Source organism: Natator depressus, chromosome 3 (assembly GCF_965152275.1).
Source record: "Natator depressus isolate rNatDep1 chromosome 3, rNatDep2.hap1, whole genome shotgun sequence".
In the NCBI taxonomy this organism is placed as follows: Eukaryota; Metazoa; Chordata; order Testudines; family Cheloniidae; genus Natator; species Natator depressus.
Genome location: NC_134236.1, coordinates 92279218 through 92303820, shown reverse-complemented (window position 1 = coordinate 92303820; position 24603 = coordinate 92279218). Strand labels below are relative to the sequence as shown.

The 24603-nt window shown below is 42.8% G+C and overlaps 1 long non-coding RNA gene across 1 annotated transcript in view; it reads left to right on the top strand.

Annotated features, from left to right (window-relative positions):
- Positions 1 to 1034: 1034 nt before the first annotated feature.
- Positions 1035 to 24603, top strand: part of LOC141983972 (uncharacterized) — a 50306-nt gene continuing 26737 nt past the window's right edge. Inside the window, exons 1-2 of the long non-coding RNA XR_012638592.1 lie at positions 1035 to 1139; positions 22612 to 22674. This is a non-coding gene — a long non-coding RNA (uncharacterized LOC141983972). The remainder of the gene's footprint in view (positions 1140 to 22611; positions 22675 to 24603) is intronic.

The following is a 24603-nucleotide window of genomic DNA, read 5'->3' as shown; positions in this document are numbered from 1 at the left end:
AAACAGTGAGCGTTTGGGGCATATTTCATTTTGTAGCTTTGTGAATACATCAGTCCAGTTTATCATCCAAAGTATTACATTATAGGATCCCATCAATAACATTAGTCTTGTAATGCCCCACCATGTAGACCTTGATCTGTGTATCAGTTGTATTTTTAAACCCCTGGGATGTTTTCCTGTGTTTGGGATTTGGCATTTTAATCTTTTTTTTAACTCTCTGACTTGGGCAGAGTTGAAGACTGAAATGTACCCATGGAACAAACATTATGTTGGCTCTGGGAGCAGAGCTAACCAGAAGATTCTGATTCAGCCATTAAAATAACACTTTATAGTCTATGGTGCTTTTCATCTGGAGATCAAAGCAATTTACAAAGGTGGCCAAGTATGAGTCCCATTTTTACAGATGAGGGACACTACAGGAGCAAGGGGAAATGATTTGCTCGAGGTCACAGAGCGAGCCCATGGCATTGTTGGCACAGAGCCCGGATCACTTGACTCCATCCTGTGCTCTAGTTACTAGACAATGTTGTTTTCTTACTGTAAAAGCTCCTACGTTTTTAAAGTTTTTTCCTAAATGACATGAGCCTAAGTGATTTCTATTGATTTCCTGTCACATTAAGTGGGAGACTAGTAGACTCACCATTCCTAAACATGTTATTAGTGTAAGGATTTGATATTCATACTTACATTTTATCTATAATGTAAAGAAATATATATTGCTTACATCAGGGTCCAGTGATAATTTCCTTTGTATTTATGCATGTCAGCTATGAAAATACATAAAACTTGAAGCTGTGACATAAGCTCTCAAGTTCCAGGAAGTGGTGTTGAGGATGACGCTGTCATTTACCAAGATGGGGGCAAATGATGAAAATGTAGGGACTGGGGCTGATATTTCTTAAATTAGTAGAATTTGGGATATTTTCAATTGTATGGGAGCTTTTCAGGGGAATTCAGGTGTAGCGGCAGCCCTGGGTACAGGTACTTCCCCCAGCACAGTACATGCAGGACAAGAGTCACGCTCTATCTACTCTCTGTTCCCTTTCTCCTACATGCACAGCAACTTGCTAGGAGACTCAGCACGCTCCTGAGCTGCCAAAACTCACAAGGTTTTTGAGCTACACAGAGCTCTTCTTCAGGTAAGTGCTGGGATGGTTATCATAAGGGTCCTTTTGATAGTTGTTTTAGGTTTCCTGCATGACCTCTAGGTAGGGTTCCTACTTTTTTTTTCTTCCATTTTGTGGTGGCATGTGATGATTTTTCGTTTGAGATGGTACCTTCTGGAGGATGTAAGGTGCAGGGGATGGTTCTTCAGTTTTTCTGAGGTCTTTCTGCAGAGCTGTTCAGCATATTTGGAGTTGTATGTAGTGGCCAGAGGGTTATAGATAAGTCTTCTGAGGATGTTTTGTTTGTTGCATACATTCAGGAAGTAGATGTCACATTTAGTCTTGCTGCTTTCTTCAGATTGTAAAGTTTCCATTTTAAATGACAAAATTCTATATCTTCCGTCGTTGTTTGCAGTGTTGTATATTTTATTGAACCAATTTCTGTTGGTGGAAGGTACAAGCTTTTGAGCTACACAGAACTCTTCTTCAGGTCCTGAAATTGGGCCAATATAAGATATTACCTCACCTACCTTGTCTCTCTCATGTCCTGGGACCCACATGGCTACGGAAACACTGCAAACGGTGGAAGATATGGAATCTTTTTAAATCTAGTCCAGTGCGTAAAGATGGATCAGCCAGGAGATGGGGAAGGGATGATTCAGACTGATATATTGAGGTGGTGAACTGAGTTGATAGCCCAAATATATGTTGTTTAAATCCTTTACTATGTTTGTAGAACATACATACAAATCACACAGCAGTTTGGACAGTGTCTGTCAGAGAAACTAACATCTGTTGGTTTGGACACAGCTGCTTTCTGGAGATCTGTAACTTGTGGACTCTGCTGATGCTTTCTCTGTTTGATGGTCATCCCTGACCAAAGACAAGTTGGAACTATGGCAATAATGTGACTGACTGTAAACTTGAAGGGAGTCTCTTGAATCTGTGTCCACAAAGCCTTATTAGCATTTATATTGCAGTAGTGCCCAAGATGTGCTAAGTGCATTCCAGACACAAAGGAAGACACAGGTACTGCGTTGAAGAGCTCACAGTTTAAAAAGACAACAACAAAACTGGGAATTTTAAAAATAATCAAATAAAACTCTTTGATTTATGTTCAGTAGATTGTTTCCCTGGCATATGCACCCTCTCAGAGTTCAACTCTTTCCTGGCCACTCAGAAACTATGACCATGTTTTCATAATAATATTATCTTGTAATAGCCCAAATCAACAAGCACTGTTTGAGGAGTGTATAAAGCAGGTGAATCAGTAATAACTACTTTGCCTGCGCTAAACAGAAACATCACAGGCTTTATTTTATTTATTTATTTACTAATGCTCAATGGACTTTGATTTTCCATGTTTATAACCTTCCGTGACCCGAAATAATGATGAAGGACATTGTCCCTTTCAGCTGCTGACTAGAAAGCCTGGGTTTAATAGAGAACCTGCCGCAGCCCAGATGCTTTTCAAAAGCATATCACTCAGAGGTCCCCCAGGGGATGAGACAAGTACTGTACAGCCCTACTCAACCAGCTGGGCCATGAAGTGGCTTTTATTTCCCTGTGTGACGGAGCAGCAAAGGCATTGGGAGGACAGATGCTGAAGGACTAGAATGGACAAAGGGGTGGAGGGAAGGGGTTTCATAAAAAATAATTGAATTACTTCTAAATTAAACAGAATAGAAGAACAGATGTGAAGGGAGTTGAAGCTCCTCCTTGGATTGTATCCCCTAAATTTTCCTTTACTCCCATTCAGTTTGAATGTCACCTTACTTATTCATATTATCAAAACCACACTAATTAAGAAACAAAATACTCCAGGTATTTTATTGCTGGCAATTATTTGCATAACGTGTGTGTTATTGGGGGGAGGGGAAAGGGGAGGAACTTGTGACTTCAACCACCAAAGAGGTGACTAAAAGCTGAGGAAACTACAGTTTGGATTTCTATAGTATCTTGAATAACTGCTGCACTTCTATAGCACTTTCCATTGCAGGATCTCAAAGAACTGCTCCAAACACCAAGAAATGTATCCATATGAGCAGACTTTCAATATGAAGAGAGGTAAATGTTGTTATCCCCACTTCGGAGATAGGGAAACTGAAAAACAGAGAGAGATCAAGTGACTTGCCCATGGTCATGCAGCAAGTGATGTCAGAGCTAGGAAGAGCACTGAGCTCTGCTAACTTCCAGTTCTGTCCTTTAACAACAAGATGATGATTGTTGCTGTGGAATACGAATGCAAGGCGGGTTGAAGCTCAAAAGGAGGTTGTGCCTGGAGAGGTTGTATAGTCAAGTGCCTCAGGCACTAGGCTGGGACTCAGGAGATCTGGGGGCAGATCCTCAGGTGGTATAAATTGTCACAATTCCATTGACTTATATCAGCTGAGGATCTGCCTCAGGGTTTTATTCCCTGCTTTGCTACTGACAGCCTGGGCAAGTGACTCTCAGAGCCTCTGTTTGCCCATCTGTGAAATGAAGGGCAAATACTATATTTGCCTGTCTTGTCTAATTAGATTGCAAGCTTTTGGGAGCATGAACTCTCTCTGACTATGGCCTGGTTTACACTAGGAAATTAGGTCAGTATAACTATGTTGCTCAAAGGTGTGAAAAATCCACACCCCTGAGCGACTCAGTTAAACCTATCTAGTCCCCCGACATAGAAAGTGCTAGAGCCATGGGAGAATTCTCCTGTCAGCCTAGTTACCACCTCTCAGGGAGGTGGAGTACCTACACCAACAGGAGAAGCTCTCCCATCGGCTCAGGTAGTGCCTTCACTGAAGCGCTATAGCGGCACAGCTGCGACATTTTAAGCGTAGACAAGCCCTTGGTGTTTGTGCTGCACAGTGCCTGGTACAATGGGCCGCTAATCTTGCCTGAGACATCTAGTGTTACCATAATACCAATTTTTAAAAAGGTTCAGCATTTGGATGCTTATCTGAGTGTTTGGGCTGGACAAGTCACTCCCACCTTCCTCATACAATCCCCTTGCCTCCAGGCTCTCCTCGTACATACGTTGTCATCTAGGCTGGGGGACAATAGCCGGAAGTTCTGGCAAGGCCTGTTGTGGCCCCTGCTCTCACTTTAGAATTGACTTCAGTGTTGAGGAAGGTCACTCATCACAAGAGAAATGTTTAAAAATTGCTAAGAGGTGTGTTGGTCAGGACATCTTCATCATCCATGTGCATTTACTAATGAGACAGCTCTAGTTATGTGGCAAACCTATTCCTTAACCATTTTCCTGCAAACGGGAAGACCCTTCTACCACTGGAGCTTTGCCTACACGCTGCTGTCAGTCAGACATTTCCTGTCAAGCAGGGGTGACAACGCTGGCCTAACCCCTGCCCCTACAAGAATACACACAGGAATGATGAATACTGCACAGAGAGGAAAGTTGGGCTCTTACTGTAATGCTTTTCATGAAGTGAACTCTCCACTCACTAATAAATGTTAACATGACAGGAAATCAAGATGCTCAACCTTTTCCTAAATATTATTTGCTTAACACAGATCAGCCTGCATTTTAATCAGTAGCTCCACAGACAGTGTCTGATTCTACATGTATTTTAGATGGGGTACTAAAGAGAAAAATCTGCATTTATAAACTCAGTCACACATTTTAAATACTTTGCCCCATTTGCAATATTCATTGTTCTAATAAAACTTGCCTTTCAGTTGGGGCTGGAGGTGGTGTAATAGTTCTATCTCCCCTTGCCTGTCTTATCTATTTAGAGTGTAAGCTCTTTAGGTCAGGGACTAACTTTTATTGTGTGCATATAGTGTACCTAGCCCCAAACATGGCCAAGGCTTGTAAAAGCTATTGCAACATAATTAATATAAAGAACAATTACTGTCTCCATTTTTTCTCTTGTGGGAGAGAACTATTTTATTGGTCTGTCCCAAAGACTAATTGAACCAATAAGGTTTCAGAGAGTTGCTAGGAAAAATGCTGTTCATCCAACAGACCATTACTGATGATATGGTAGGACACTGCTATTATTTTGTCTTTGATACAATGGTTCCTAAAAGCCTGCTCCCCTTGACTCATCCTCACAAGTATTCCGTTTTCCTTCCGTCTTTTTAAATCAATTTTTTTATTGAAACCTGATTTAAAAGCTGCACAAGTATAAATAGAATGATGCCGTACAGACAGCAGTATAATTACAGAGGAAGACTGGTCTTGTGGCTAAGGCACTGGATTGGAACACAGGAAATCTGAATGTAATTGGTTATAAAAGAGCATGATATTCCAGGGATGAAGAACCTCTGTCAAAGCAGTTTTTGCAGCAGTTGGAGGAAATATTATTCTAATTACCTGGGAGGGGTAAATCTGAAATGCTATTTTAAGTTGTGTCACTAGACACAAAAAGGAATTAGAACAATTCAGCATGTATAACCTAACCTTGTTACAGTCTTTATTAGGAAAAAATTATTTGCAGGTCTCTTCTCTACCTTTCTGAGAATCCTTATATCTGGCTGAGCAGTGTTCAGTGCAGATCCCACTTCTGCAATAGATGCTGTGTTGGCCCCTGGAACAAATTAGAGCCACCTCAGGACTGCTGTGACTTTCATGAGATGGTAATGGTCCCCAACAGGGCAGTATGCCTCCTAAGGATTGCCAGAGCACAGCACCAATCTGACCAAACCTCTGCCATTCTTCTATATCACCTAGTGATTTCCACCTGTGGAGAAATCTCAGCTTTCAAGTTAGGATAGCATTATTGCCCCTTTAAGCCACCAGGTTGGTGAAAAGGGCTGTGTCAGAAGCCCGTCTTGCCCAGTGTTCCTTCGATTCATAGGAGGTTTTTCAGAGCTTTGTATATTCTTGATATAAACCCTTTCACAGGACTTTTCACCAAAAACAGTATTTCCAATCTCCTTTGGTGACCTGCAAATTTATTCAGAGCTTGATTTATATGTGGCATAATATTCCATCTGCAGATATTGGAAAACTGGACATATTTCTCCTTGATGCATTTTTTTCTGTGGCGCTCTGAATATGCTGTTAATAAAGAGTTGTGGTAGGATAGATGGCCACTGCTATGTAAAATTCTGAAAAGGCAGTGAGCACAACTGTTTGAGTTTATAGCATTGCTGTCAGTGGGGATGCAGGCAGACTTCTCTTGTGATATTTCAGGATCTTGTCCCAAGTATAGAGTGTAACCCTCCTGAAAAAGTGTGCCTGTAATTTTCATGGGTCAGGTTTGGATTTGTCCATTACATTTTTACAACTAGGAAAAGTTTAAATCCATCTGTTTAAGACTGATCCACTGCCCCTCAAAGGGCTTTTTTTACCAGTTAGACTAGGCCCAGAAAGCTGTCAAAGCTGTCAACCAAAAGTGGACAATACTAATAACACTCTTTATGGCAGAGAGAATGCAACGCCTCTCCTGTTGTTTAAAGAATTAGTATAGACCATCAGCTGCCTTTGAATCCGCTGACCACAAGGTTTTGTTGACATGCCTGAAGGTCCTAGCATAGATAGAGCTCCTTTGTCTCTTAAAAGATCCAGAAGGTAGTACTGGGAGATTGCTTTTCTGCCCTTTGTGGGTTTTTCCTGCAAGGTAATACAGAGTTCTGTTTCATTATAGGTGCTGTATGTGAGTATGTCAGCGGCTATAAAAAGTGGTGTGGGCTGTTACCTTGCAGATAACATCCAGTTCTATGTCTCTATCTCATTGGACCTGCACATTACAAAGATTATGCCAGTTGTACAGGGAGGGAAACTGAAGGCACAGAAATTCTATTCTCTGTAGGTTCTCATTCTGTGTTTATCAACATACTATTTGAGCACCTGCCAGTACATTAAGCATTTGTTACATGTTTGTTTTCTCATCCTTTTCCCATGGGGAGAAATGCATAAGGTGGAACGTTTTATTTTGGAATTTTCTGTAAGGCACTTGGCTAAGGTCATAGAGTAAGATCTCTGCCACACTTTTTCCACACAGTGAGACCTGAAATACCAGAGATTTTTTTCCTATACTTAAAACAGGTGATAGTTTTGGTATCTCATATATCACTTATGGTAGCTACATACATGCTCATGAAGTCTGTAGTGTTTGCTAAGCTAGTGAAAAGACTAATAACTCTATACTTCCACCCTCTGGTCACTCTAAGGTCTGCAAAGCCTCAGCAATTAATATTTCTGAAGAGTGACATTTGCCTTTTCCTTGCTCTTGAATGTCTTTTAGGATTGAAATCTGTGCGATACAAACAACTAATGAGATCCATGTTTTCATACTTAATAGCAAGTGGCTTCTTCTCTTCAAGAGTTCACTAACCCTTGCTGAGTCTTCCTGTGTAGAAGTTACTTTGTTACTTTTAACATGGATATTTGGGAAGCTGTTATGTAAGAGGCAACGCTCATCCAGGGAACCATTCCCATTGAAATAAGCTTGTGTAATTCTTGGTGCATATAAAGTCCAGCAAGCTTCTGCACAAGGAAACTTCAAGCTGTCTCAACAAAAATAGCCAGATTTCAGTTTTTAAATATAACCCTTCTGTCAGGTGGAATTGGCAGCAACAAGGCCATGCTCAATATCTAGGGGTTCCTCTTAATAATACAAAGCATAACCAGCTCGAGCCCTTACCCAGTAATCTAAAAAAAATTAACCACCACCCTTGGGTGCCTCTAAGAGGCAATACTTCCCCACTCTCAAGAATTGAGTCGGTATAACAAAAGAGAACTTTTATTAAAAGGGAAAAAGAACCAAGCATTAGTCTGGGAAAACACCACAACCACATTCAAAAGCTTGCCACCATAAACAAACCTGACACCACAGTGCATTGGGCAGTGTCCTTTACCTCAGTTTCCCACCTTTCAGGTAGAAAGTCCGATGAATGAATGTCCCTTTAACACATCACTCCCCTCTCCCTCCACTGCACCCCATTCACTGTTGGCTGTCCTTCATTAGCGAGGACCCAGAGTTCAGATGTCTGTTCACAGGGGTTTGCCTCCACCCCTGAAAGGGAGAGGGGGTGTCCAGCAATGTCTCTGTGGTCACTGGGCACCTCTGCAACTGGCGGGTTTGCTGCTGCCTCTGGTGCTTTTCTCTCCTGCCACTGGTCATTTGCTGTGACTGATTTTCTCTGCTGCCACTGGTCACTATGATGCCATTATTGGATGCTCACTGTCCCTTCTGTAGTCCCCCGTTCTAAGGTTCCACCACTTAACGCAGGTCTTTAGTGATTTCAGCTCTTAGGACTTCACCGAGTAGCAGGAAACCTCACTGCCGGTACAGTCTATGCATTGTCTTTCATTTCACTGCTGCCCCTACACCAGGTCTAATGGATAGCCTCGAGACCTGCTTAACAGCGACTGAGCTCTAGTAATCATTGAACAGAAACAATGACTCTCACTTGAGTCTAAGCAGCTCTGTCTAAACCCTGTAGAGGGGAAGGTTAAATGGTGTCCAGGACTCTTCAGGTGGAGTTCCGACCCCTAAGTAGGAACACCTGTCCCCACCTTCATCTCCACTGGGATTTGGCATCTCTACACCCTGCTTAGCAAGTGAGGTTAAGTTTAGGGTGACACCCTCAATTATGACAGGCTAATTACAGTTCTGCTGCCCTTTACTTATACAATAAGGATAGCATTTCATTACCCCTGTAGATTCATAGATACTAAGGTCAGAAGGGACCATTATGATCATCTAGTCCGACCTCCTGCACAATGCAGGCCACAGAATCTCACCCACCCACTCCTGCAAAAAACCTCTCACCTATGTCTGAGCTATAGAAGTCCTCAAATCGTGGCTTAAAAAGACTTCAAGGAGCACAGAATCCTCCAGCAAGTGACCCGTGCCCCATGCTACAGAGGAAGGCGAAAAACCTCCAGGGCCTCTTCCAATCTGCCCTGGAGGAATATTCCTTCCCGACCCCAAATATGGTGATCAGCTAAACCCTGAGCATATGGGCAAGATTCACCAGCTAGATACTACAGAAAATTCTTTCCTGGGTAACTCAGATCCCACCCCATCTAACATCCCATCACAGGCCATTAGGCCTATTTACCATGAATATTTAAAGATCAGTTAATTACCAAAATCATGTTATCCCATCATACCATCTCCTCCATAAATTTATCGAGTTTAATCTTAACCTTTAGGGTGACACCCTCAATCATGACAGGCTAATTACAGTTCTGCTGCCCTTTACTTATACAATAAGGATAGCATTTCATTACCCCGGTACTCAGTACTAAAGTGATTTGTAACCCAACATCAGCCCAAAGTGATCATTTTGACAAAGCAGCTCCATCAGGCTGTGCACCTAGGCACTGTGGGAGTGTATCTACAAACATGGTCTGTCCTGAAGTCTTTTCCTCCAGCTCCTCACTAGATGTCAGGGGGAGAGCTCATTTAGCCCCTGTTTACATACACTGAAGAAACTTACACAGATCTGGACAATTTTAGCATTGGCCATTGCTTTGAAATCATAGGTTTTCAAAGCAATGGCCAATGGCATTGGGCTTGGGCTCTTTTGCCACCATATGGGACTCAAATGAGCATTTAATCTAGCAGGAGAGCCAAAAAATATCAGAATTTAGGGCCATATGCTCCTGGCATCTGAAAAGGCAGAGAAGAAATATCACAGCAATCCAGTGGAAAGTGTGTCTTGGGGAAAAGGCAGTTACCTGGTATCTTGAGCCCCTTCACCCACTCTGCATGTGGCTCTTGTCCCTTCAGCCAAAGGCCAGGGAGTTGAACAGTCACTTTGTTCAGCATGTTCCCCTCTCAAGAAAGCAAAAGTTAGGACACAATAGGCAGCATAAATTATTACTGCTCCAAGCATGGTAACTTATATACACCCTGGTTAGGCCATAGAGTGGCAGAGGCAACAGCCATGCTGCTAGTGGGATAGGGGACCTGGATGGAGACAAACAGCCTGAGATTTGTAGGAAAATGTTCTTGGGTCTCCTAATCTCAGACCTCCATGAGAAATGCCTGCATTGGCCTTTGACTGCTTCCTCTGCTCTGGCTTTTTCTCTGGCAGGAGAGCATAAGGCAGAATGCTGAGTTGGAAATGAGAATCAATCTTTGTCAGTAACATCTTCCCTTCCATGTGATTTTCCATGGGAAAGGGATAATCTGGACTTTAATCTGCTAAAATGAGTTAGAGTCTAGAATAAGAGCTGAGTATTTCTCAAGGGATTTCCAAGCATTAAAAATATTCCTCTGTATAACAGTGAACTTATTTTGAAAGGATTTTACACTGGGCTAGCCAATGTAACAGATTTCAGAGTAACAGCCGTGTTAGTCTGTATTCGCAAAAAGAAAAGGAGGACTTGTGGCACCTTAGAGACTAACCAATTTATTTGAGCATGAGCTTTCGTGAGCTACAGCTCACTTCATCGGATGCATTGAGCTGTAGCTCACAAAAGCTCATGCTCAAATAAATTGGTTAGTCTCTAAGGTGCCACAAGTACTCCTTTTCAATGTAACAGAGTGTCTTGTTAAACCTAGTGCTGGGAACATTGGAAATATCTAGATCGAAATCTATAAACTACAAAGAAAAATTAAATGTTTAGGGTAAGATAACCTATTTTAAGGCATTTGGATGCTTTTGGAAGCTAGCCTTGCACCATCTGCCCCTCCCTTTGGGTGCTGCTATTTCTGTTCATTTTTAGCTTGGCTCCCACACAGCACTTATTTTGCCTTATGATGTTTGTAAGTCTTAAGTGCCCTTTTGCACTCATTAAGCTCTCAGCAGAAAATCACTGTAAGTATAAAATGAGTTAGAGTGCCAAAGGGTTTGGCAAGGAAAGAAAGTATAGTGTGAGTGCAAGGAAAACAGGAGGACACATGTCAGCCCTTTCTTCAGAGGGCAGAGGGAGTATTAATAAATGGGCCAGGGGTCACTACACAATGCTAATGCAAAATGGCCTTGCCAACTGGTAGGCTCTTGTGGGGGGGTACGAGGGGGAGAAACACTGTTTGTGGGGGGTGAAACGCTGTTGTCTTAATTTATAAGGGTCACTTACGCTGGTGCTCGTGCCTTTATTTTTCACAAGCCAGGGCCACAATGGAGCAATGGACTGCTGCACACACATGCACAAAACAGGGAAGGGTGAAGAAGGGGAAAGGCACCGCAGCTATGCAGACATTTTTGAAAGGCAGGGGAAAAACAGCACAGAATATAACAAGGAAAAGGACACCATTTGGAAAACTTGATGCTATGGCCCTCCAAGAAGCTTTGCACAGAACACAGGCTCTGCATAAAGTGAGCATTAGCATGGACTCCTTTTGGCCTGGAGGATCTCCTGAGGATATATATCTTCAGTTTCTCATGCCCCAAAGTCAGATTTTTTTCTCTATCGGCATAACCCCCTTCTGCCCTCGTGAAAGGCTGGAAATGCTGACGGATGGGCTGCACACACTGACCCTCAATTAGGAACATTAATGTTGCATTTCTCCTGCTACTACTCACCAGCAGCTTCACAATAATTCTACACAATGCAACTGCCCCAGCAGACACTCCAGGCTCCCCTTTGGCCCCCCAAATTCTCCCCCTCCTTTGTTTTCCTCTTTACAAATGTGTTCATTTTATAAATGAAAATGGAAAATAGACCAGTAATATTGAATATGTTAGTAACGCCTCTCCCTCTGCCTTAACCTCAGTTTCTTCCCTGGTTGCTTTCTCTTACAATACAAGCATATTCTGCTCTTCACTGTCCTCCAAAAGCTCTCCCTGTAGCCCACTAAGTCCTCCAATACAACCTCATGTCTCTTCTGCCCTTCGCCTCTGAACTCAGTGAATGTGTTGTGTACAATCACTGCCTCAGCTTTCTCTCCAACTCAACATTCAGTCCCCTCCAGTCCAGCTTTCAGCCTCTCCACTTTACTGAAACTCCTCTTGCTAAAGTCTTGAATGGCATCTTCCTGCTTGACCCTGAGACTCTGCTCTAGCCTCATTTTCTTTTATCTTGTGCTTTAGCTTTTGACAGTTATCACATCTTTGTCCTCCAAATCCGGTCCTCCTTTGGCTTTCATGACTCCTATCCTCTTTTAGCCCTTTGACATGTCTGGTTGTTCCTTCAGTGTATCATTCAGTGGGTTCTTTACCCCACCCACTTTCCTTGGGGTTCCCGCAAAGCTCCATCCTTGGCCCCCTTCTTTTTTCCTCTCTCACTATACCCTTTCCTTCGGTGATCTTATCTGTTCACCAAACTCCGCTACCACCTGACTAGTAAATCTATTTATCCATTCCTGACATGTAATCATCCATCCAGTCCTACATCTCACACTTCCTCTTGGATGTCCCACCAACAGTTTCAACTCAGCATGGATAAAACTGAGCTCCTGAATTTATCTCCGAGGCCTTGTCCACATCCTCCCTTCTATTTGGCTATTGACCCCACCACTGTTCTCCCTGACACTTAAGCCCAAATATCATCTTTGACTCCGCCCTCTCCTACAAATCTAGACTGTGTCCAAATTCAGTTGCTTCTTCCTCCATAATGCTGCTAATATCTCATCATTTTTTCTTTCCCTACTCCCATCTCTAGCCTCCAAGAGATCCACATGCCATCAGCCAACCTCTTTTCAGCCATACACAATGCAGTTGTGAAGACCATTTTCCTGACCTAAGATTGAGACCCTGTCTCACCCCTTTGAAGTTCTTCACTGGCTCCTTCTTTTCTACCACATTAAACTCAACCTCAAGACCCATCAAACTTCACCTTTCACTACTTATCTGCTCTTGTCTCTGATTGCATCATTCCCTCCTTTACTCCAGTGACAACACCCCTGAATGCCAATCTGTCCATTTCTCCTGCAAACTAATGTTGTCTAGGTTGCTGAAAGTCTGCGATAGCTGATATTCAGTTACAAATTAAAAAACCGCTCACAATTCGGTATAATCAAGTTGTACTATTTCTAATCCATTTCATTTTATTGCTGTTAGCCTTCTCCTCCTTCCCCATCTATTTCTTGTTGCAGCCACTTTCTGTGTCTTGTTGAAATTAAATTACATGCACTTCAGGGCAGGTGTAGTGTCTTTCTTTGTGTTTGTGTAGTGCCTCACATGACAGGAAGACCAAGTAAGACAGATGATCCTTCTGGGTGATTCTATACCAAGAAGAATGGAAAGAATGTTTTGCAAGGGACACGTGGACACCGGGATGGTTAAAGACTGGATACATTTCTGAAGCTGGCGGATAAGGATCCACTGGTGATGATGCATATCGGCACTAATGATACTGCTTCATAAGATATCTCATAGATAAGGCCCTACTTGAATCGCTGGATGACTGTCAAATAATTGTGGCTGAGTTGCAGACAAAACATGGAAAATCATGGAAAAGTAATAATGAGCTTTTATTAATTGAGGTAATTTGGAAAAGGCAGAGAAGACCTATTTGTTTAAGAAAAATTTGCTGGAACAATACAACATATATTATGTTATGCCTGCTAACTTTTTTGATAAGCAGACATTTTTTGCAACTATATTACAGTCATTAATGCGTGGGGCTGACAGTGGGAGCCCCGGCCACCAGCTGCCGGGAGCTGACAGCAGGAGCCCCAGCTGACAGCCAGGGCTCCTGTTTCAACCCCAGGCAGATGGTAGCCAGGGCTCTCACTATCAGCCCTAAGTGGCTGACAAAATTGCGGTGGAAGCCTAATATTGCGAGCTCTGCAATTTCCACAATATCATAAATTAAGCAGGGCCTTACTCATAGATTATTAATTACTTCAGGGAGTTTGCAAAGGTGCAGAAGGAAAAGAGTGTCTACGTGAGCTTCTCAGAGATCTTTCCTGTCCCACAAGTGAAGGAAGATGGAAGATTCTGGAAGTGAACTGCTGGCTAGGTAAGTGATGTAAGGTAGATGGATTTTGGTTTCGTGGCACATTGCTCCACCTTCTGTGGGGAGAGGGGGCTGCATAGTTTGAACGGCTTCCACCTCAGGGGGAGGAGAACTAATCTTTTCAGGGGCAGGCAGGCTGGACTACTCATGAGGGTATTAAACAAATAACGTGAAATGTAAAAAGAGGGAACAAATGATCACTCATTTAGCACAAAATCATGATGTTGAGAACAAAATTAATCAAGAAACTAAAAGATGGTAAGAGAAGTAATTCATTAATTGCCTATACACCAGTGTTAGGAGTCAGAGTAACAAACAAAAGGAAATTAAATTCCTCACTTATGACCATAAATTCAATCTGGTTGGTATTACTGAAACCAGGTGGCATGAATCATCTGACTTGAATGTTAAAATCAATGGTTATAACTTCTTTAGGAAGGATTGAGCGGGCAAAAGGCATGGGGGAGAGGCATTTTATGTAAAAAATGACATTATCTGTTTCTGACTCACTGACAGTTTGGAAGCAAATGATCTTGAATGCTCATGGATCAATGTCTTAATAGAGAAAGCACAAGATGGGATATTATTTGGTGTCTGCTGCACACCACCAAATCACATTAGGGAACAGGATGACTGGCTCCTTAAGCACCTATCTATAATGTGTAGGGGAAAAAACAGCATGATCATAGGGCACTTTAGTCTGAGTGATGTATGCTGGAGATCTCATGCTGCCAGTACTAAAACACCTTTGGAATTTCTAACCATAACAGATGAAAATTTCCTAACTCAAAAAGTGTTGCACCCAACATGAGGAAACTCTATATTAGACCACACCTTGTCAGAAAGAGAGAAATTCATTACAGAACTAAAAATAAGTGGTAGCTTAGGTACAAGTTGTGACCCAGGGTGCCTAGGGTAGCCCTCACTGGAAATGCAAAGGTCAGGGCAGGCTGCAAAAGGGAGAACAGACACCCACCAGTCTTAGGAGTAACACTGAAGTTAAACTCCCCAACCAGTCACAAACTGTGCTTCTAATCCCTACACTGCTTATCAAGAAGCAAAAACAGAAAATCACACAGCCCCCTTATTGTATTCCAGTTCTCTGGCTTCCACTCAGCCAGTCCAGTACAGAGAGAAGTTATTTTAAAACTCTGCTCACATATACAAAATGTTCTTCTGACCCCAAAAGGTCAGCCACCTTACCAGGTCAATATGAGTTTGGATCTAACCCAAAATACCAAGCTGCCAGCCAATCCTTTAGTATCTAAAACTAAAGGTTTATTATAAGGAAAAAAGAAAGAACAAGAAGAGAATTGTTAAATGGTAAAGCAGTCATATACATACAAAGACTTCAAAGTCCATATCCCAGGTTCTTAACAGTATTGGTGAGTTTGCTGGCTTGAAAGTCCCTCTGAAATACATCCACAGTTTGGATAGGTCATTCAATCCTTTGTTCAGAGCTTCAGTTTGTAGCAAAGTTCCTCCAGAGGTAAGAAGCAGGATGGAAGACAAGATGGAGATGATGCAGCTGCCCTTTATAGCCCCTTTGCCATGTGTCTGGTACTTCCTTTGTTTTAAACATAAACTTCCCAGCACATGACACTGAAAGGCCTTAGAGTTCTCTCCACAGGCTCCTTCCAAGAGTCCTTGGCTCCTTCCAATGGGTTCACTGTGCAGCTGATGTCCCTTGATGGGCCATCAAGCAGGCCTAGTGCTGATGCTATTCTCTCTGGGGGCGTCGCCCAGAAACACAGCACAGGTTTGGAAATACTGATATACCCTATTATATCCATAACTCATAATACAAAGGTGATACAAACATAAAAACAAGATTATGATACTTTTCAAATCATAACATTTTCACTGACACCTTACAAGGTGCATCTGGTCAGATTCCTTGCAATTTTACAATAATGGTATCAATGATAACATAATGTGTCCAACATATTCCATACAGTGTCACACAAGTGATCATGTTGACTTGATCACATTTGTTATGGGCATAGAATAAAGTCCAAACCAATAGTGTATATACTTGGTGTTTTAAAAGGGCCAATTTGATAAAGCTGAAAACAATTATGAGCCAAATCTGTTAGAAGAAAGCAATTAATCAGAAAAATTTAAATGATAATTGTAAATTGTTTAAGAACATCCTATTTTTGACCAAAAAGCCACGGCCTTGAGAAAGAAGATTGCATCAGCTAAAAAAACAACCTGGCTTAAAGAAGGGTAATCTAATTAATGCCAATAAACATGGGTTTATAAAACTGGATCCTGTCAAATTAAGTTGATATCTTTTTTGGATAAGTTTATAAGTTTGGTTGATAAAGCTAATAGTGTTGACTTAATATATTTGGACTTCTGTAAAATATTTGACTTGGTACTGCATGACATTTTGATTTAAAAAAAATAGAATGATACAAAACGAACTTGGCACACATTACATGGATTAAAAACCAGCTACTTGATAGGTCTCAAAATGTAATTGTAAAACCATAATTGAGCAGGTGTGTTTGTAGTGTGGTCCCTGCAGTTCTTGGTCCCACGCTATTTAACATTTTTATTAAGGACTTTGAAGAAAACATAAAATCATCATTAATAAAGCTTGCAGATGACATTAAAATTGGAGGAGTGACAAATAATGAAGAGGACAAGACACTGATACGGAGCAACCTGAATTGATTGGTAAACTGAGCACAAGCAAACAGTATGTGTTTAAATACAGCCAAAGGTAAAGCCATACATCTAGGAACAAAGACTGCAGTCCACACTTATAGGATGGGGGACTACCCTGGGAAGCAGTGACACTGAAAAAGACAGAGATTATGGTGAATAATAAGCTGAATATGAGCTCTCAGTGCAAGACTGTGGCCAAAAGGGCTAATCTAAGATTTGGATGTATAAACAGGGGACTCTCCAGTATGAGTAGCGAGGTTATTTTATATCTGTATTTGGTACTGGTCCAATCATTATTGGAATCCTATTGTCTACAATTCATGAAAGATGTTTGTAAATTGGAGGGGGTTCAGAGAAGAGCCACAAGGATAATAAAAGGATTAAAAAAACATGCTTTAAGATCATCTGATGAGAAAAACTAGATAAAAGCTAGGGGGTATTTGATGGGGCATCTGCCCAACACTGGCCAATGAGGGGTTAATAGAGCCCTAGGGAGGCTGTACAGGAGGCAGCCAATTAGAGAGTGGCTGCAAGGAGCAGACAATCAGGGCTGGGCTGGCCCATATAAGAAGAGTTGCAGAGCAGCCTCTGTCACTCCCTGGAGCTCAAGGAGGGAGGAGGACTGGTTGCCTTGCAGGCTGAAGGCAGCAAGCACCCTGGCCAGAGCAGTGCTGCAGACAGTAACCCAGGGAGCTAAAGGAAGCTCCTGGTGGGCTGTGGAGATTTGCAGGCTGAGGCAAGGTCAAAGTGGGTAGTGGGTCTGTGGGGAAGCGGCACAGGGAAATCTACTAAGGAGTTGGAGGGGGCACCGCAAGCAGCAGTCTTCTACAGGGTCCCTGGTCTGGGACCCAGAGTAGTGGGCAAGTCTGGGTTCCCTCCATCCCCATGCACCACTGAGGAAGTGGGTGGATTGAGGGACTGTAATATTGTCCCCTGAAAAGGGGGAGTACAGAATGCAGCACAGCCAGAGGGCTGTGTCTGCTGCAGTCCTTGGAGTGACATGGGTCCTAGAGCTGAAGTGACAGTGTCGAGACATCACCAGAAGTAGGTGCACTGGTGAGCAGACCTAATCCCCAGGACAGCCAGCAGGAGGTGCTGCAGTGGTGAGTCACACCCAGTCACAGGGTATTATTATTTTTTGTTATTATTATAATGTTAAAGGAGCTCAGTCTATTTAGGTTAACAAAGAGAAGGTTAAGGGGTGACTCCATCATAGCTTAAGTATGAACATGGGGATCAAATATTTGATAATGGGCTCTTCTGGCCACCAGAGAAAGGTGTAACAAGATCCAATGGCTGGAAGTTGATACTAGACAAATTCAGACTGGAAATAATGTGCAAATTTTTAACTGTGAGGGTAATTTGAACAATTTATCAAAGGTTATGATGTATGCTCCATCACTGGCAATTTTAGAATCAAGAATGGATGTTTTTCTAAAAGATCTGCTCAGTTCAAATTGGAATTAATTCAGGTAAATCCGATGCCCAGTGTTCTACAGGAGGTCAGATTAGATGATCACAGTGGTCCCTCCTAGTACAATAATCTAGGAATCAAATCTATGAACCGAGCCCCTGATCCTGGTTGCAATCCTTTGGTGTTACTTATGAGAGGTGCGTATAAGAGGATGGGGAGACTAAGCTCCCCCAGCTCCTGCAAAAGGTCATCCAAGCAGAGGGGAAATGCTGCAGATGTAGTGTGGGTCACCCCTCCAGAGGTGTGCTGGCCTGCCACTGCTGTTGGAGTGCTGGAAGGGAAGCTCCATAGAAGTGGGGGAGGCCACCAGCACCCTGACTGTGGCCCCTTCCATGCTGTGCCATGCCCAGGCTCTGCCTCTTCCCTTTAGGCCTGGCCCTTGAGGCCTTGCCCTCACTCCCCCTCTTCCCCCGAGGCCTCCCCACACCTGCCTGTGCTCCAGCCTGCCCTACTCAACCTTTTCCCCTGAGGCCCCGCCCTCATTCCGCCTCTTCCCCCGAGGCCCCACCGCTTGCCTGGGGCAGGAAAAAGTGATGGGGCCATGGCCCTGTGATGGCAACCCCTGTTCCAATAAGAGGGTGGAGAGGAGCAAGCAGCAGGCGGGGGGGCCCTCAGGGGAGGGGGTGGAGCAGAGTGAGTGGCAGGGGGTCCTCAGAAGAAGAGGCAGAGAGGAGCATGAGGTGGGAGGGTGGGACCTCAGCAGGGGGCAGAGGGAAGTGGGTGGGAGGGGCCTTCTGGGAAAGGGGCCCTCGAGGGGAGTGGGCAGGAGGGGCCAGTGGCCCCCCTCCACACCCCTAGGGAGCTTCCAGCACTCGCATGTAAGCCTCATGGGCCATCTATGGCATTACTGCAATACTAATAAGAATAATAAAGAATGCCTTTCAGATTCATTGCTTAGGAAGCTTATTATAGATTATCAACTTCTCATACATGATATAAATGACTTTTTGCTGTTAAGTGAATTTATTTTTCCTACTCAGGTGCATAAACTGCTCTCTCATTTCACATGCCAGTGCACAAGTAGTACTGCACTCATTATTCATGGACTCAGGCCCTAGATGCCAATTAGATTAATGTTCTCGCTACACCACAAATTTCAGTTTTGAATTCCTGGAAAGGAGGAAAGTGCCTCTGATTTCCAAAAAGTTTTCTTGTAGGGGATAAGTCTTTCCTGAAGGATACAGTAATTATGAACAATTTAAATGCACGCTTGCAGCACTGTGGTAGGTAGCAGCAGCTGTCATTACCTTCTGTTCCACCACCCACAACCTTCTTTAGGCACAGACCATGAGAAGTCCTGCCTCAAGGGGTCTGACAGGCAGCAGCCTCATGGCTCCTGATTGGCTCCTCACTCCATATAAACCTAAGGGGCATTCCAGGAAGTGTCGAAGCAATAGTGTGGATTTCCTATAGCTGCTATGACCACTCCTGCTCTTGATTTGGATTTTGCCTCCTGATCTGGAGCCTGAAACCTGACCTGGAGTCTCACCCTTGGTGTTAACCTAGCTAGTAACCTAACTATGAGCTCCTCTACAACTCCCAGTCTCCGGTTTGACCCTGCTCTGACCCTTGGTCCTGACTGCCCTTGTTAGGATCCTGGTGTATATAAATGCAGTGATAAAAGTGACCATCGCTTATTAGCACTGTAGTGTCCAGGAAGTGGATCTTTTGTGTGGACTGGTCCAGGCTGAGGTTGATGGTGGGATGGAAATTGTGGAAATCATGGTGGAATTCCTCAAGGGCTTCTTTTCCATGGGTCCAGATGATGAAGATGTCATCAATGTAGCACAAGCATTCTTACAACTACAGCACCCACCTGCTGAAGTGAAAAAACAGGTTGACAGAGCCAGAAGAGTACCCAGAAGTTACCTACTACAGAACAGGCCCAACAAAGAAAATAACAGAACGCCACTAGCCATCACCTTCAGCCCCCAACTAAAACCTCTCCAATGCATCATCAAGGATCTACAACCTATCCTGAAGGACAACCCATCACTCTCACAGATCTTGGGAGACAGGCCAATCCTTGTGTACAGACAGCCCCCCAACCTGAAGCAAATACTCACCAGCAACCACACAACAAAAACACTAACCCAGGAACCTACCCTTGCAACAAAGCCCGTTGCCAACTGTGCCCACATATCTATTTGGGGGACACCATCTTAGGGCCTAATCACATCAGCCACACTATCAGAGGCTCGTTCACCTGCGTATCTACCAGTGTGATATGTGCCAGCAATGCCCCTCTGCCATGTACATTGGCCAAACTGGACAGTATCTACGTAAAAGAATAAATGGACACAAATCAGATGTCAAGAATTATAACATTCAAAAACCAGTCAGAGAACACTTCAGTCTCTTTGGTCACTCGATTACAGACCTAAAAGTGGCAATTCTTCAACAAAAAAACTTCAAAAACAGACTCCAACGAGAGACTGCTGAATTGGAATTAATTTGCAAACTGGATACAATTAACTTAGGCTTGAATAAAGACTGGGAGTGGATGGGTCATTACACAAAGTAAAACTATTTCGCCTTGTTTATTTTCCCTCCTACTGTCCTTGTAAACTGCTGGAAATGGCCCACTTTGATTATCACTACAAATGGTCCCCCCCCTGCTCTCCTGATGGTAATAGCTCACCTTTCCTGATCACTCTCCTTACAGTCTGTATGGTAACACCCATTGTTTCATGTTCTCTGTGTATATAAATCTCCCCACTATATTTTCCACTGTATGCATCTGTCAAGGGTCCTTCCCCACTCTGAACTCTAGGGTACAGATGTGGGCACGTGCATGAACACCTCCTAAGCTTACTTTTACCAGCTTAGCTTAAAACTTCCCCAAGGTACAAATTATTTTACCCTTTGCCCTTGGATTTCCACTGCCACCACCAAACTTTATCTGGGTTCCTGAAAAAAGAGTTTGGACACATCTTTCCCCCCAAAATCCTCCCAACCCTTGCACCCCACTTTCTGGGGAAGGTTTGGTAAAAATCCTCACCAATTTGCATAGGTGACCACAGACCCAAACCCTTGGATCTTAGAACAATGAAAAAGCATTCAGTTTCCTTACAAGAAGACTTTTAATAGAAGTAAAGGAATCACCTCTGTAAAATCAGGATGGTAGATACCTTACAGGGTAATTAGATTCAAACATAGAGAATCCCTCTAGGCAAAACCTTAAGTTACAAAAAAGACACACAGACAGGAATAGTCATTCTATTCAGCACAGCTATTTTCTCAGCCATTTAAAGAAATCGTAATCTAACACATACCTAGCTAGATTACTTACTAAGTTCTAAGACTCCATTCCTGTTCTGTCCCCGGCAAAAGCATCACACAGACAACCACAGACCCTTTGTTTTTCTCCCTCCTCCCAGCTTTTGAAAGTATCTTGTCTCCTCGTTGGTCATTTTGGTCAGGTGCCAGTGAGGTTACCTTTTAGCTTCTTAACCCTTTACAGGTGAGGATTTTTCCTCTAGCCAGGAGGGATTTTAAAGGGGTTTACCCTTCCCTTTATTTATGAGCTGTATCTCACGAAAGCTTATGCTCTAATAAATTTGTCAGTCTAAGGTGCCGCAAGTACTCCTTTTCTTTTTACATTGTTTCCAGCAATCCTATTATATAATAGAATCCCCTTAAGTACAAGCAGGCTGATTGCCATGACAAGTTTATGGACAGTAAATCCTGCAATCACTATTTAGCAATAATGCCAATTAAGCATCCAGGCTTATTTAACATGAAGTGACATTTCTGTTAGGCTAGAAATCTCCCTATGTCTCAAAGCCACTCTCATTTCTTTTGCCATTGTTTAGCGGGATCTGCTAGCACCTATAGTTATTCTAGGTACACTTTAATTTCTCCTAGCAGTCATTAGTACCTGACAGCCTGGCAAAGGAGGCAGCAGCCTGACAGCTCTCTGTCAATACTAAGCATTGCCTAATGCACCCAATATTGGAGGCAATTTTATGGAGAAGCCTGACATAATTTTCAATTTGCTGTCTACTGAATCAATTGCAACTTAGTAATCAGACAACGGCAGTAGAATGCAGTGCAGAGTGCATAAATGGGGTGGTGGTTTTGTGCTGTGAATCTGAATCCGAGAAAAGTAATTTTTTTTCCTTAAAGCTATGGAAACACAGAAGAGATGGAAGCCAGTTTAAGTTTAATTTATACCCGCTGATGCTCTTGAAATGCTTAGCCTCTGATGAAACTGGCAGGGAACTAGCGTGGGGCAAGGTTGCAGGAATACTATTGTGACATTGAAAGGCATGACTGAGATTATGCACTTATATAAGTATCGAAAGTCAATATAGAACTCTGGGGTCTGTAGCTATGGAACTGAAAGGAGAAGTCGTACTGAGTTCTTGTTACTGCACTTCAGAGATGAGATAAGAGAAGCTCCGGCTACAGAGGCTGTTGAGGCAACTTCCATTTTAAGTTTGCATTCAGATGAAGAATGTTACACAACAAGTCAGTGTCCTCTTTGTAATGGAGGCTGCATGTTTGGTCTTTTTGTTTACCTTACTCTTAATTATATCCTCTAGATGGAGAAACACACATACTTTTAAATGGGAAAACGTGACAGAGGCATGAAAGAGACAAATTGGGTAAGAACTGCTCTTTTGAACTTAAAATTGATTACCCCATTATTCCTAAAACATGCATTTCTCTAACGATGGTCTCCTTAGAGAGAAGAATTCAAACTCTTCCAGAGGAAGCCCAGACCTGTTAAGGAAATAGCTTTTCCTCTTTTGCTGAATCATTTTTACTCAGGACTCAACCAAACCAACTTTCCACTGAAGTGGAAATGACATAGCAAAAAATAAAATTCAAGAGGCTGTGCCTTGGCCGTATACTCCCAACAAGGTTTAATGGAGTCTCAGCTCCCTGGCAGGTTGTAAATACGCAGAAGAAAGAGAAGCAACAGTCACTGGCTGGTTCATAGTAGTGTCTCAGTGCCCTGTTGTGCTTTGTATAAATATTGGAAGGGCAAGTCCCTGTCCCAAAGAATTTATAATCTAAATAATCAAGACAGACAGGAAATATTAGTAGCCTGGGAACTGAGGGATAAAGGCCCAAGTTCAGCAAGCTACACACATTTTTAAGCACATTGCTGAATTATGGGCTATGACCCAGATCCTCAAAGTACTTAGGTGCCTAACTTCTACTGAAATCCTTGCACTTCCTTGAAATCAACGGAAATTAGGTACCTAACCTGGTCTAAGGCAGCGGTTCTCAAACTGTGGGTCAGGGACCCCATTTAATGGGGTCACCAGGGCTGAAGCCAAAGCCTGAGGGCTTCAGCCCTGGCAGCAGGGCTCAGGTTACAGGCCCTCTACCTGGAGCTGAAGCCCTTGGGCTTTGGCCCCCTGTCCAGGATGTTTGGGCTCAGGCTTTGCCCCTGCCCCATCTAAGGCAGCAAGGCTCAGGCGGGCTCAGGCCTCGGTCCCCCCTCCTGGGGTTGTGTAATTTTGTTGTCAGTAGTGGGCTGCGGTAGAATGAAGTTTGAGAACCCCTGTTCTAAGGTCACATACAAAAGCTATGGCAGAGTTTGGAACTGAACCCAAAATTCCTGAGTCCTAGGCTTGTGCCTTAACCACAAGATGATCCTTCCTTCCTCTGATCTCCTTAAGCTAGTGAAATAGCGTATGTTTCAGGAGACTAAGTGGGAAAGGGGGCAAAAAAAAATAATCTATATATTATTGTGTAATTTCACAATCAATGAACATCAACAGATTTGTGAAATACTGCAGCTATTCATGGCTTATGGTCCCAGTGAACATTTTGCAAAAGGAAACTAGATTTCACACACCTTTTGGACAGGTGTACCATTTTTTTTAGAGGCAATTCACATGTACAGGCAATTAATAAAATTGACACTGCAAGCTGTTGATGACAGCGTAGGTAATGATCTTATACGCGACAGGCAACTTTCTTCCCAGGCAGATACATTACAGGTGCAAGTATGCTTATTCTGACAGGGAATTTAGATTATTGCCGCTAAAAAATGGTACACCTGTCCAAACGTATGTGAAATCTAGTTTCCTCTACACTACAGTAGAGGAAACTGTGCACTGCATTACAATGCATAGTACGTGAAAAGATGACATCACCAGCAGGAAATGATTCGTGTAGAGAAATTTTATTCTGGATTTATGATGTCTAAAATGTTGCTCTACAAATTGACCATTTTGGATCCTGGCAACTGGATTAACACAGTGGATCTGAGACCACAGCCAAAGTTGGCCACCTATTGTATTTTCATTGGTCTACGAGATCTGTCTTGACAGTAGATATAAAATACTTTATTGTACCCCGATTAAAATATTTCACATGGACAGATAGGACTAAACAATGCTTTTCAATTATCTTTTTTTCTGTTCCAACTCAAACTTATGTTAGGTTTTGTTACCTGTTTGTAAAAATACATTTTTCTCAGGCAACTTTCCTTAAGGCCTTTCAATATACATATCAATCAAAGGCAATTCCCATGGTAACAGTTCAACATTTTCAGGTAACAGTACCAGTTAACTAGA